Raw genomic sequence first — 12,588 nt, forward strand, 5'->3', positions numbered from 1 at the left:
GCGCTGTGGTAGAGAAATTGCTAACTGAGCAGTGTGAGTCATCAGAGACCCCTCCCTCTGTGACCATGACCCCAGGGCTAGGAGAGCCGGCAAGGATGCCGGATGACAGATGGACCTGAAGCAAGGGAAGGACGGGCGGAAAGACATCTGGCCACCCCTCAAAATTCAGGAACCCTCTTATCAAGTTCTAGGAATAAAGCCAAGCTTAATTAAACTTGACTCAAGATGAGAAATTATTCCTTAGACCTGATTTGCTTTTTTTAGAACACGCTGCAGAATTCATCTTTAAAGGCAGATGAGCTTTATGATATTAATATTATTCAGGTTCAACAAAACTCTACCAAAATACAGACCTAACATAGAATCTGTTTGCGTGTGAATGGCACAAACAGATTCTTTTTTTTATATTCCAGATCTTATTTACAAATTCACACATTTTAGGAATCAAAACTTTTACAGGTTAAATCCATAATCATAAACATTTAAAATGATGTTAAATTTCAAATCTAGTCACCTCCTACTTGAATTCATTATTCCGACTGCTTTACTTTGATAGTGAGACCTACTAGGTGTTCCATTTTTATTTCCCTCATGAAAAAATAATGAGGTTCTGATGCAAAACAATAAAATATTTTGTGTACAAATAACACTGTGTTTCTTTTTAGGGAAAATAAATAATCTTCCATTAATAAAACCTTTCATTTTGAAATATTCATAGATTCCCAGCAAATTGCAAAGATAGGCCATCTTAATGTTAACTCTAATGCAGTATCAAAACCAGGAGGATGGCGGGCAGAGTGAGTGTGCATCATGCTGTGCCCTATCACGAGTGTACATTTGTGTAAACACTGCAAGTGAGACACACAGCTATCTCACTAACACAGAGATCTTCCCGGTTTCACATCCTTCCTCCCCACTTCACCATCCCTAATCCCTGAAAATCACTCATCTGTTCCCCATCTCGATAATTTTGCCATTTCTACAATGTTATACAGTTGGAATCATATAGCAAATGACCTTTTGAGATTGGTTTTCTCTCTTAAAAAATGTTACCCAGAGGTAGAGTTACTCCCAGATGTATGTAACAGAACTCATCCTGGCTGGTGTGGCTTTAGTGGATTGAGTGCTGGCCTGTGAACCAAAGGGTCACTGGTTCAATTCCCAGTCAGGGCACAGGCCTGGGTTGTGGGCCAGGTCCCCAGTGGGGGGGTGCATGAGAGGCAAACACACATTGATGTTTCTCTCCCTCTCTTTCTCCCTCCCTTCCCCTCTCTCTATAAATAAATAAAATCTTTTAAAAAAAGAACTCAATATTTGTGTTTTAGACATTATGAATTCATAAAGAGGGTGACTGAGCCACTAGTGAGACTGATTTTTAAGGGCTAGCTAAACTCCTGTTATCCAGATGTATTTTTGTCTCCCTCTATCTCTATTGTGAATTGTTTAAAACAGCATACTCCAATTTGAATATGGCCCATATTTTCAATAAAGTTTACTAAAAATAACATGCTCCATGTACCAAATTCCTTTTAGTAGAAATATTTCCATAAAGTTATAGTATCACTGAAGTATGAAGCTAAGCACAGGAATACTTCTTAAAAGTTATTTTATCCCAGGAGACATTAATCTTGGCACAAATATATCATGCAAATATTTATTTGAAAAAAATTCTAAGCATGTCCCTAGAAAACCACATTTATAAACAAACTGGTTGGGCGGCTTAAAAAGCCTCTCCCCTGAACCGGCGGTTCTTTCATGTTGGTTTGATTACTTTCACAGAGATGTATTGTGTATGAAGTCTACATGATTTTTCACTGGGTAAGGAAATTTCATTTTTAGAAAATAAAGATGTGTTACAGTATTACTACAATTTACTGAGACCAGTTCTTCTAAGAGCTAAGCTACCTCCTACAGGGATGGATTTTCTAGAAAAATGAATGGAGCAAATAGGGAAAGAAGGAAGTTTGGATCATAGGGTCTGAGAGCCAGAGCTTCACCTCTGCCCTCTCTCAATGACTGGGGACATTTTCAGGTCTTTGATTCCATAAGAGTGGCTTCTCAGCCTCCCAGTCTTCTCCAAGGCAATTCCAAGTAAAATTCAGAAGCATGCCCTGAGTGTTGGAGACTGCCCATGTCACTTTGCTTGGCTCCACCCTCATCTCCACTTGTTCAACGACCTTGTGAAAATTGTAACAGCTACCCTTCCAACCAACATACCCGCCCAACCCAACCCATTTACATATGGACTGGCTAAAAAGCTCCTTTGGTTTTTTCCGTATGGTGGCTCTGGTAGCGCTTAGTTATCTTTAACTTCATTTGAAGCAATTTTGTTAGATTGTATTGTGACAGCTGTCTATCAGCGTGCATTTAAAAAAACATCGAAATTGGTGAATTCTTGTGTAGACATTTTAATGCTGAAGATGGAAGAAAATAAGCAACATCTTTGGCATATTATGCTTTATTATTTCAAGAAAGGTAAAAATGCAACTGAAACGCAAAAAAAAAAAAAAGATACATGCAGTGTATGGAGAAGGTGCTGTGACTGACTGAATGAGTCTAAAGTGCTTTGCGAAATTTTGTGCCAGAGATTTCTCACCGGACAATGCACCACGGTCAGATAGACCAGTTGAAGCTGATTGAGATCAAATTGAGACATTGATTGAGAACAATCAACATTATACCATGCAGGAGATAGCCAACATACTCAAAATATCCAAATCAATAATGTTATTGATGAAAATTGAAATTGTGTCTTTTATTTAATGGGAAAAAAAACCCATACAGACTTTTTGGCCAACCCAATACAAAGACGAATTTGTACGTTTGTTCATGTTAAGCTGCTATATTTTAACAGAGTTGTTTTCAAAGTCATGCAGATTGATGTCTCCAATAAATAAATACTTCTGTGATAATCACCTGGGGAAGAGGAAAATTTTTTACCGAAGACTGGACCTTGGGAAACAAATCCTTAGTTAATTCATTCTTTCACTCAATGACTATGTATTGGGTGCTTACTACACACCCGGCAGTGTTCTCTGGCCTGAACCGCACTGCCCAAGTGAGAGATGTTAAGGGAGGCAAACGTTTTCCTTTACCCTCGCAGGGGTGTTCTGGCTGGGCCGGAGAAGTAAATTGACTTAAGACAGATGAACAGGAGAAGAGCATACAATATTATTTAACACAACTTTTATGGGACACCGGAGCCTTTATAAGGAATGAAGGACCAAAGAAATGGCAAAACCTATTTGCTTTTTTATATTAGGTTGAACAAAGAGAGGCAATTGTGGAAAAGTGACTAAACTATGTGGGGGGACTAAAGAAAGATAAGAATTATTTTAACAAGGTTGTTTTATAGAATTCTGTCAAGTCTCAACTTCTCATCCATGATGATAAGAATGTTATTTTCCTTCTAGTATAGGGAAGACATCTTTCATATAGGAATTTCTTGTCCTACTTTGAAGAAAAAAAAAGGAAAGTCAGGGTCGTGTGTGTGTGTGTGTGTGTGTGTGTATTTGCTGTGTTGCAAGTGTCTTTAATGCAAAGTGGTCAGTACACCAGAGAGGAACATTTTGGACTGGCCTGTTCTGAACTACTCCAAAGTCATACATCCAACATCCGCTCAGTGTTTCCATTTACGTATCTTAAAGGCGCCCCCAGTTCAATGTGCTCACAGCTAAAAGCCTCACCTTCTGATGCCCTAACATGCTCCACTCCCGGCTCCCCCATGTCAGCTGATGGCAACTCTGTTTCCATGTGCTCAAACCAGCAGACCTGATTCATTCCTTTTTTCTCACACTCCATATTCAATCATCAGGAAATGCTGTGGGCTCTACCTTTAGAATGTATCTGGAGTCTGGCCCCTCCCCACCACCCCCACCACCAATCACCCTGGTAGAATCCACAATTGTCACAACTTCAGTATTGCAATGCCCTCCACACCAGTTCCACAGATGTCATCTCGCTCCCCTATAATCTGTTCTCAGCACAAGAACCCAAATGGTTCTGATAAAATTTCAGTTCAAATCATGCCACACCTCTGCTCAAAACCCCAGTGACTCTGCATTTTACTCAGGAAAAGACAAAGTTCTTAACTGTGACCTCTAAAGTTCCCATTTCCACTTGCTCCCGTTACCTGTCGGGCATCGTCCCACGTCCTCCCCCACAGCCGCCCTGGCCTCTGCATACTTCCTCCAATAGCTGGGCATGCTTCCAACTTAACTCGAAGTGCCGGTTCTTCCCTCTGCCTGAAAGACTCCTCCCCCTCCCCCAAATATTCACATGGCTAATTTTTATAACTTTTTCAAATCTTGTCTCAGATTTCACCTGCAAGCACAGCCCAACCCACACACACAAATTCCCAAACTCCCGGCTGGGACTTCCAATTTCTCTTAACCTGTTCTTTTTCCCATGGCATTTATTCCAATCTAACCAAATTTATTTTATCTTGTTAGTGTCTTTGTTGCTCGATGACAGTGTTTTGTTTTGTTTTTGTCTCTTTCCTGATGTGTCCCAAGCATCCGGCATAGGGTGGGACGCATGATGGATTATTCAATGAAGGAATGCGAGCAAAGCAGATGTGAGCCCTGCTGACAAGGTTATAGTCAACAGGAGTGGCAACTGATCTTTCCAGGCTTCCTTTTGCGGTCAGGACCTCGATGAGTCCGGGTGGGTCTGAGGATGCCATAAATATTTCACGTCCTGATTTTGAATTTTATGGAAGGGTAGCTAATCTGTAGGTATTTGCGCACACTATGATATAGAGTTAATTCAACACATATTTATTAAGTATCTACTCTGCATAAACTATCACTGATCTGTAAAGTTTGTCTCATTGCCCTGGGAACCCTGGAAATTCCCCAAATTTCAAATGTTAAAATTATGTTGATTTCACCCCAACTTATGAAATTATATGTTAAAATTAGGTGTTCCACCCAAAGTAAGCTTCTGACACCTTCCAGCTCTAATTTTATTCAAATGCAAAAATTTCAGGCAATAAAGAGGAACTGTTTTCAATTGGCTTTCAATATGGTGCAATGCTACTTTCAAAGCTCAATCACCAAAATCTCACCCTTAGGAAATTGTAAAAGGTATGAGAAAATGTCAGCCCCAAGGCAAAATCATTCATTAATTTAAAAGCAAAAGAAATTTGCTGGGAAACATCATCTTTTACGTTCAGGTCTTGTTTTCCTTCTAAAGAGAAGAGTACATACAGTTAATTTTTCTGAAAGGCCATTTCCATTTTGTTTTACAGAACAAAAGATAAAAGATGGGCTAATTGAGCCTGGAAGTCAAAAATTTTACCAAAATGGATAAGATGAGGCCAATCCCAATTAGCAATTTATTTGGTTGATATCACAGCATAAAAATGTGGGAAGCAGAATATCCCCAAGTGAATGCATACCTTCCAAGACCACTTCATAGTGTCATTGAGCACAGAGATAAAGCTGAACAGCCCCATCCCTTCCCCCCCACCCCCAAATATGTGCATTAACAAGAGGGACCTTTACAGAGTAAAGATGAGTCACTTCTAATTAAACCAAAGCCAGATTCTCGGTTTCTGGAAAAAGAATTGAACCAAACAGCTTTTTGTTGGCTGGAATTACAGTACTTTAAATTATTTTAGAAAACGTCAAAAAAATAAATAAATACATTTCCCTTCTTGCATGTATTTTTCCAGTTCCCTTCAAAAACAAAATGTTCATTTGAGGCCATGACAGCTAAAATAGAAATGTCTTTGGCGTAAACTCAGCTTTGTAGCCTGCAGGCAAAATATAAAATTGTTGAATTGGCGTGGACCAGAACATGGATGATAAAACTTGTCCATGAGACTTCTACTAATAACAAACACTTGTCACATGACACGTACTGTAAGTAATAACACATGACGGGCCAGATGTGTTACTGTCCTGAACGGCAGGTTTTGGTGCCTGTAAAGCAGTAGGCCAAGTTCACCCAGCCCTTCGGTCGGGCCCCCATGAAACTGGTAAGGGTGAAAATGCCCTTCTTACATGAAGGAATAGTTGGGAAGACAGTTAGTTCTCTGGTGTTTCGGTCTCAGGGAGTCTTCCGTTAAGTTTCAGGCGGTTGTGTTATTTAACACAACCAAACACAAATTTCAGCTATTTTCTGCTTTGGCAGCATTATTTCTTAAGAATTATGCCATTTACCTATTTTGCCTCCATTTCTCTTTCACTCAATAGTCAGAAAGACAGAAAGGCAATTTTGAAATGGGCAAGACAGCTGGCAGCTGAAGGAAGCTTGTCCATGGCTAGCTTAGGTACTAAGTCCTTCCTTTATTCTGGCTTTGTTTTACCATATTCTATCGAATCTGAGACACCACGGATGGCGAGATTCTCCATTTCATGCACCAATAGGAAAAAGAACACATGCTTCCAACTGGTCTATGATCCAACACCTTCACGGCGGTCCTGCTGGAAGTCTGGGTGGGCTACACAGCCTTCATTGCCTGAAAATGCCTTTTATCTACTCCAAATTATTTGGCATTTTCTCTTGTCTTCTGTTGCAGTGCTTTGCCTATAATAGGAATTCTTTTGCCTTTATCTCAGTAACAAACTGTAACAAAGCCTCATGGACCGTAGGATTTCCACTGCTTAGGGAGAACATTTTCCCTGGACGGAAGAACATTTGCTTCACTAGTTATCACATTCATGGCCAGCTGCTGTCTTTCTGCACAGAGAGCAGCTCTTCATGTCAAGGTGCTTGTGGGCTCCTTGTCAGAGACTTCTGAAATAGGGGCTACACTCAACATTCACCTTTCCAACACAGCACACAAACTCAGTCAACGCAACCACAACATGGAGGCAGTGACCGCTCCTCCACGACTCGTGCAGATGCGCCCGGCTGACAGCACGTCCACGGTGTTTCTCAGTTTCCCACAGGCTGGGCTACGAGGGGGAAACGCGCATCTTGGGATTAGCAGAATGCACTTTCTCTGATCACAGACTGTTCGGGCGGGGGTCGGTGGCGAACTCAAATGTCCACAGGGCCTATTAAATCACATACGTTAAGTCCAGCTCTAGCCATATAAGAAATATGTGCCCTCTATATCAAATATTTCCTCTCACTTTTAATAGAGACGTGGATACAAATAAATATTGGACGCCATGAGGAAAGCAGCAGGCTACACCACCAGGAATGGCGGCAAACTAAGAACACGTATCCTATCCAAAGGGGACAGATGTTACCATGTCAGAAAGCCTTAAGACTTTGGTCACAGCCCTGGTTGGTATGGGTCAGTGGATTGTGTGCCAGCCTGCGAACCAAAGGGTTGCTGGTTCGATTCCCAGTCAGGGCACATGCCTGGGTCACAGGCCAGGTCCCCAGTAGCAGGAGTGTGAGAGGCACCCAATTGATGTATCTCTCTCCCTCCCTCCCTTCCTCTCTCTCTAAAAAGAAATAAATAAGGCCTATTAAAAAATTTCTACTTAAAAAAAAAGATTTTGGACATAGTTGTATTGCCCAATCTTCTGATTTTTAAAGAGAAGCTGGGAGTCCCGATTTTTTTATGTGAAATCTCTTCATTTTGAAGTTTTGGCAACTCATTCAAAAATTTCAAAATACCTTACATGCCACACAGAGCAAACCTGTGTACTACATTTGGTTCGTACCTAGCTCACCAGTTTGTGGTGTATGCAAAATACACCTAACACAGGTATAAACATGGCTGTTTCTTTGTGAGTAGATTTCATAAAAAGCAAAAACAACATGAGTGGAAAGGGAACCCTATCATGGTAATATTTTTGCCCATAAAGCAACAGGACACATGAGAATCCTGTAGAAAACTGAACGAGAAAGCCTTCCGGTCAGTTCATTTTGAATATTTGTTAACAGTTACTACGTGTAATTGTAAGAAAGATTTCAAGCCTTGAAGCTGGGAACAGGCAGTTTTTCACAAAGTGAAAATGACTGGCTTTTTGAGCCCGGGTATTTCTTTAGAAACGAGAAATCACTGCGCTGGTTCCTGGACTCGCTCAGGGCTCCTGTTTCTCGAACCACAGGGCAGCCTTACTGAACCGCAAGTGCTGTTCCAAGTCTCCCAGCTCCGCTGTATTTTATTATTCTTATTTTTTTTGTCTCAGAGAAAGGAGATGGGAGACTAAAGAGTGGAGATTTTAATTATGACTCAGCTCAATACATTCATCTCTGTCTGTTTTAAAGGCCTGAAGCCAGCCAAGACGCTGAATCCTAAATGTACCTGCTCTCATAATGGAATTCGAGGCCACGGGTACTTCATTTTCTGGGACTCAATTTTCTCATTTGTCAAATGAGCAGGCAGCTTAAACAAGTATTTTTCCATCTGTGTTCTGAGCAACTTTAGGGACCCAGATACTGTGCTTAAGGAGGGGGGTCTGGCTTTATACAATTAACCTGTAGTCTTAAAGGTAAGGCTTCCACTTAACAGGAAACTATAACAGCCAAAAAACATGCAGTGTTGGGAAAACACAGGCTTGGTGATATAAGTGATCTGCAATGAGATCTTTCCAGCTCGAACAATCAGACTGTAAAACTTCCCCAACTCACATGCACATTTCAGTATTGTTCTTACAAAGTAAAATACAAAGACATTTTCAGATTCAAGAATAACTCCAGCTTTTACGCAACATGAATCAATAAAAAAATTCTGCTAAGGTTGAGTGTGCAAAGATACAACTGGCTTTGATTTTTCTCTTTGAAATGAAGCTTTCTTTTTTTCAGATTTTGCAAAAGATACAAGAGAAGAGCATGAGTCTGGAAAAAGCAGCTCACACTAGGAAAAAGTAGACCTTGCATCTGCTCACTGTTAAACATGGGCTCCCTGATCAGGTCTTACACACAGGAGCCCACCTTTTGCGTGAGGGGTATGTCCTGAGACCCCCAGTGGGTGTCTGAAACCTCAGAGAGTACCGAACCATATAGATCCTATGATTTTTCCTGCACATACATACCCATGATAGAGTTTAATTTATTAATTTAACATAGTAAGAGGTAAACGGGAATAGCTAACACTAGCCCTGGCCAGTGTGGCTCAGTGGATTGAGTGCCAGCCTGTGAACCAAAGGGACACTGGTTCGATTCCCAGTCACAGCACATGCCTGGGATGCAGGCCAGGTCCCCACTAGGGGGCATGTAAGAAGAAACCACACATTGATATTTCTCTCCCTCTCTTTCTCCCTCCTTCCACTCTCTCTAAAAAATAAGTATTTTTAAAAAGAATAACAATTTTATTATAGAACAATAGAACAATTTTTACAAAATACTATAATAAAAGTTATGTAAATATGGTCTGTCTTAAAATATCTTACCGCACTGCATTCACCTTTTCACTTGAAGGAAGCTCTTTGTGTCTTCTCCAGCATCTGGATGCCCAGCCTCATCGCTCTCACCCTTTGGGGCCATTAGCAAGTAAAACTAGGGTCGCATGAACACAAGCACCACCCTGCAGCACCAGTCGGTCTAATAACCCACATGGCTCCTGAGTGACTAATTAATTGTCAGGGAGCCTCCACAGCCTGGAGTTGCAGGACAAAGCAGCGAGTCCCCGGAGTAGGAAGGAGCAGATGTCGCGGGATCTTATCACATGACTTAGAACTGGACGCGATTTCAAATGCAGGAACTGTTTATTTCCAGAATTTTCCACTTACTATTTTCAAACCATGGTTGACTGCAGTAACTGACACCCGGGTACTGGGTGGGGGACTGCTGTACAAGTGATGAGGAGCCTGGGGACGTTTTCCGCGCATAAACTGTAAAGGCTCCAGACCGCTCTCCTTGGGAAATGCGGGGCACTGAGGTTAGAGCAAACTCCACTGCGCAGACCAGGCAGAAAACGCTCTGTGCCTCCCACCCGCTTCTGCCTGCGCCCGCCCGGGATGACCCTTCAGCCCGTCGGTCTGCATCTCCCTAAATCCACATCCCACCGTGCTGAACGGGGATTCCGTTTCCAGTCTCTGTGTTCTCCCAACTCATCTCTCCTTTGTGTCCCACAGTTTCTCCCACACGCACGCCAGCAGGTAGTGAGGACATCAATGGAACCATTACATATATTAACCTAACAACTTTTGTATCTGTGGGCAAGAACACTACTCCTATATGAGGAATGTAATATGAGTTCAGAAGCACTTTGAGAAAAAAATGAAAATGGCCTGATTATAGGAGACCAGACTGCATTGAGAAAACAATACCTACATTGCATTAGTGAGTGAAGAAATGATATGTTGTATAATGCTACAAGTTCAGTGATATTTCTAAAGAAAAAAATACAAAAAGAGAAAGATTTCATAATAACATTTAGGAGTATTGAATTCAGAATAGTAGTATTTTCTACTTTTCAAAATGTTGATAATGAGGCTTATATTACTTTTATAATGAAAAAAAATAATGAGAACCATACTTTGAGTTTCTATGCTCAAAGGAATGAGGAATACCAGTGGGATTTTGTTAGAACATGAATCTGAGGTTCACATAATTGCCATTTTTTGGAGGAACCCACTTTATAGCAAATGCTCGGTTTTGGACTAAAAGTTAGTAGCCTTTTCTGTGGGCTTCATCATGGGCCTTTTAATAAATTCCATTCCAGGGAGAACAGTGTGGTAGCGACAGGCCTGTGTCTTGCTACCAAAGAAAATTTCATAAGCAAACTGAGTGAATTTGTTTCCTATTATATATTTATCTCAATTAAGAGCCCAGAAAGTGGGGGGAAAAACATGGTAATTATCTTAGTGGTCTCTAAAAACCTTCATGTTTTAAGCCATGGACCAGTTTAGGTCCTGAAAGATCCAATCTAGTCAAAGCCACAAAGTCTACTGATCAGCTGAGGAAAACCCAATGGTTCGTCCTCTGGCAAGTGAGTGACCTAGATTTGGACGACAAGGCACTAGCGAGGGTTTCCAGGGATGGGGATGCGGGGCATCCACTCCCAACCCAGCTTTAAAGCTGTGTGTGTGCTAAGGGAGTACACTGTTTCCAAGATAGCAAGAGAGGGTGGGATTCTTTATCTTTCTTTTTTTCCCCGAAGGGCCTGGCTACTTCAAAAGACCTGCCTAAAGAAATGTGCCTAAAATAACACATTCCACCTCCGTACATCTACAGTTTAAAATACTCACAAATCATTCCAAACTCCTTTTGCCCCCAGTTCTTTTACTGCCTAAATCACCAAAAAAATACCCAATTGGTCAATTATAAAATTACAATTGAATGTCTTCCACAGCTCTTTGCTGTGTGACATAGGCCCACACAATTAGACGTATTCACAACTGTGCGGTGGTGTTCCTGCAAACGACTTTATCTCTTGCTGAAAACAACAGCCTTTTCCAAACCCTCTCCTTTGTCCTGTGTTTTCCTGCCTAAGATGCAGATGTGAGGGTCAGGATCACAGCAGCCATATTGCAAGTAGGAGGGCACAGCCAAGAGAAAAATGCACAAACCTTGGAACTAACACTGTTAAGGTGCTGAAATAAAACTGGAGACCGCCCACCTTCAGACTGACTTTATTTATGTCAATGTGGTTGGATTTTCCTGAAAATACAATAATGGCAGTTTTATCTAGTAGAGCCCAGGTATAGCTGACTGCAGCATGGCTGATTCCTTCTTTTTTTCTTTGTTCTACTCTCTCAAAAGAGGATGAGGGCAAAGGATAGAGAGATTTTATGATCAAATATGTTTGGAAAACATTGAATACTCTGTTCCCCTTCTCGGGTGTCACAATACACATAAAACTATTGCAGACTTTGAAAAGAAGAACAAATGTAATAGAAAAACTGAAATAACATTCAGATGCTTCCCAATCTTATTCACCACTGAACTGATTTTTCAAGCAATCCCTTTATTTACTGTACTCCCCTGAGAATTAGGGTTCTGAGGGCCATATGTGGAAAGTACTAAACTACATTTACCCATAACTATTTTCATAATTATTGTTTTATATTTTTGTATTTGCAAATGACCCATATGTTCTGGAAAATGTTAGAGAAATTCCAGAGAAATCAAATCAACACATTCTGACAGATACTAAGGGCAGGCAGGCAGGCAGGCAGGCAACCCGGGGTTACCCTGGCTGGCTACAAATTCCCCACTTCCTTTGACTGGAAGATGCAGCCCCGGATCCTGGCAGCTATGGTAACCTGCACGTGCCTTTCTGGATGGAGACGTTGCCTGAGTCAGTGCCTGACTCAATGCCTGAGACCTGACACCTTGATGTATTTGTCTCTGCTACTGCTGTCTGTAGAGACAATCGTCATGAGTCCACGGAACAAGCAATCCCTGCTACTCTGTGATACATGTGGATTGTCGTGTGTTCTTAACATCCTTTTTTACCTTTAACGCCGACCTCGCTTTCCCTCTGGGGCTGGTCTGTTCTCTCAGCACAGGCGTTTGATGTGCCGCCACCGCACCGCTGGCTGCACTCACCACCCCCGGGGTCCTTTTCCAAATCACTTCCTCTGGGCCAGGAACCCAACTGTAGCCATCAGGGCGTGCACATTTTCCCCTTTTCTCTCTTCACATTGTCCCAAATTTTGAGCCAGAATAACTTAAGCACTCGGGTCTTGTTGGGATTTGCAACCCCAAGCAGACTTACAGAGTCTAGGCATT

Source organism: Desmodus rotundus, chromosome 9 (genome assembly GCF_022682495.2).
Source record: "Desmodus rotundus isolate HL8 chromosome 9, HLdesRot8A.1, whole genome shotgun sequence".
NCBI lineage: Eukaryota > Metazoa > Chordata > Mammalia > Chiroptera > Phyllostomidae > Desmodus > Desmodus rotundus.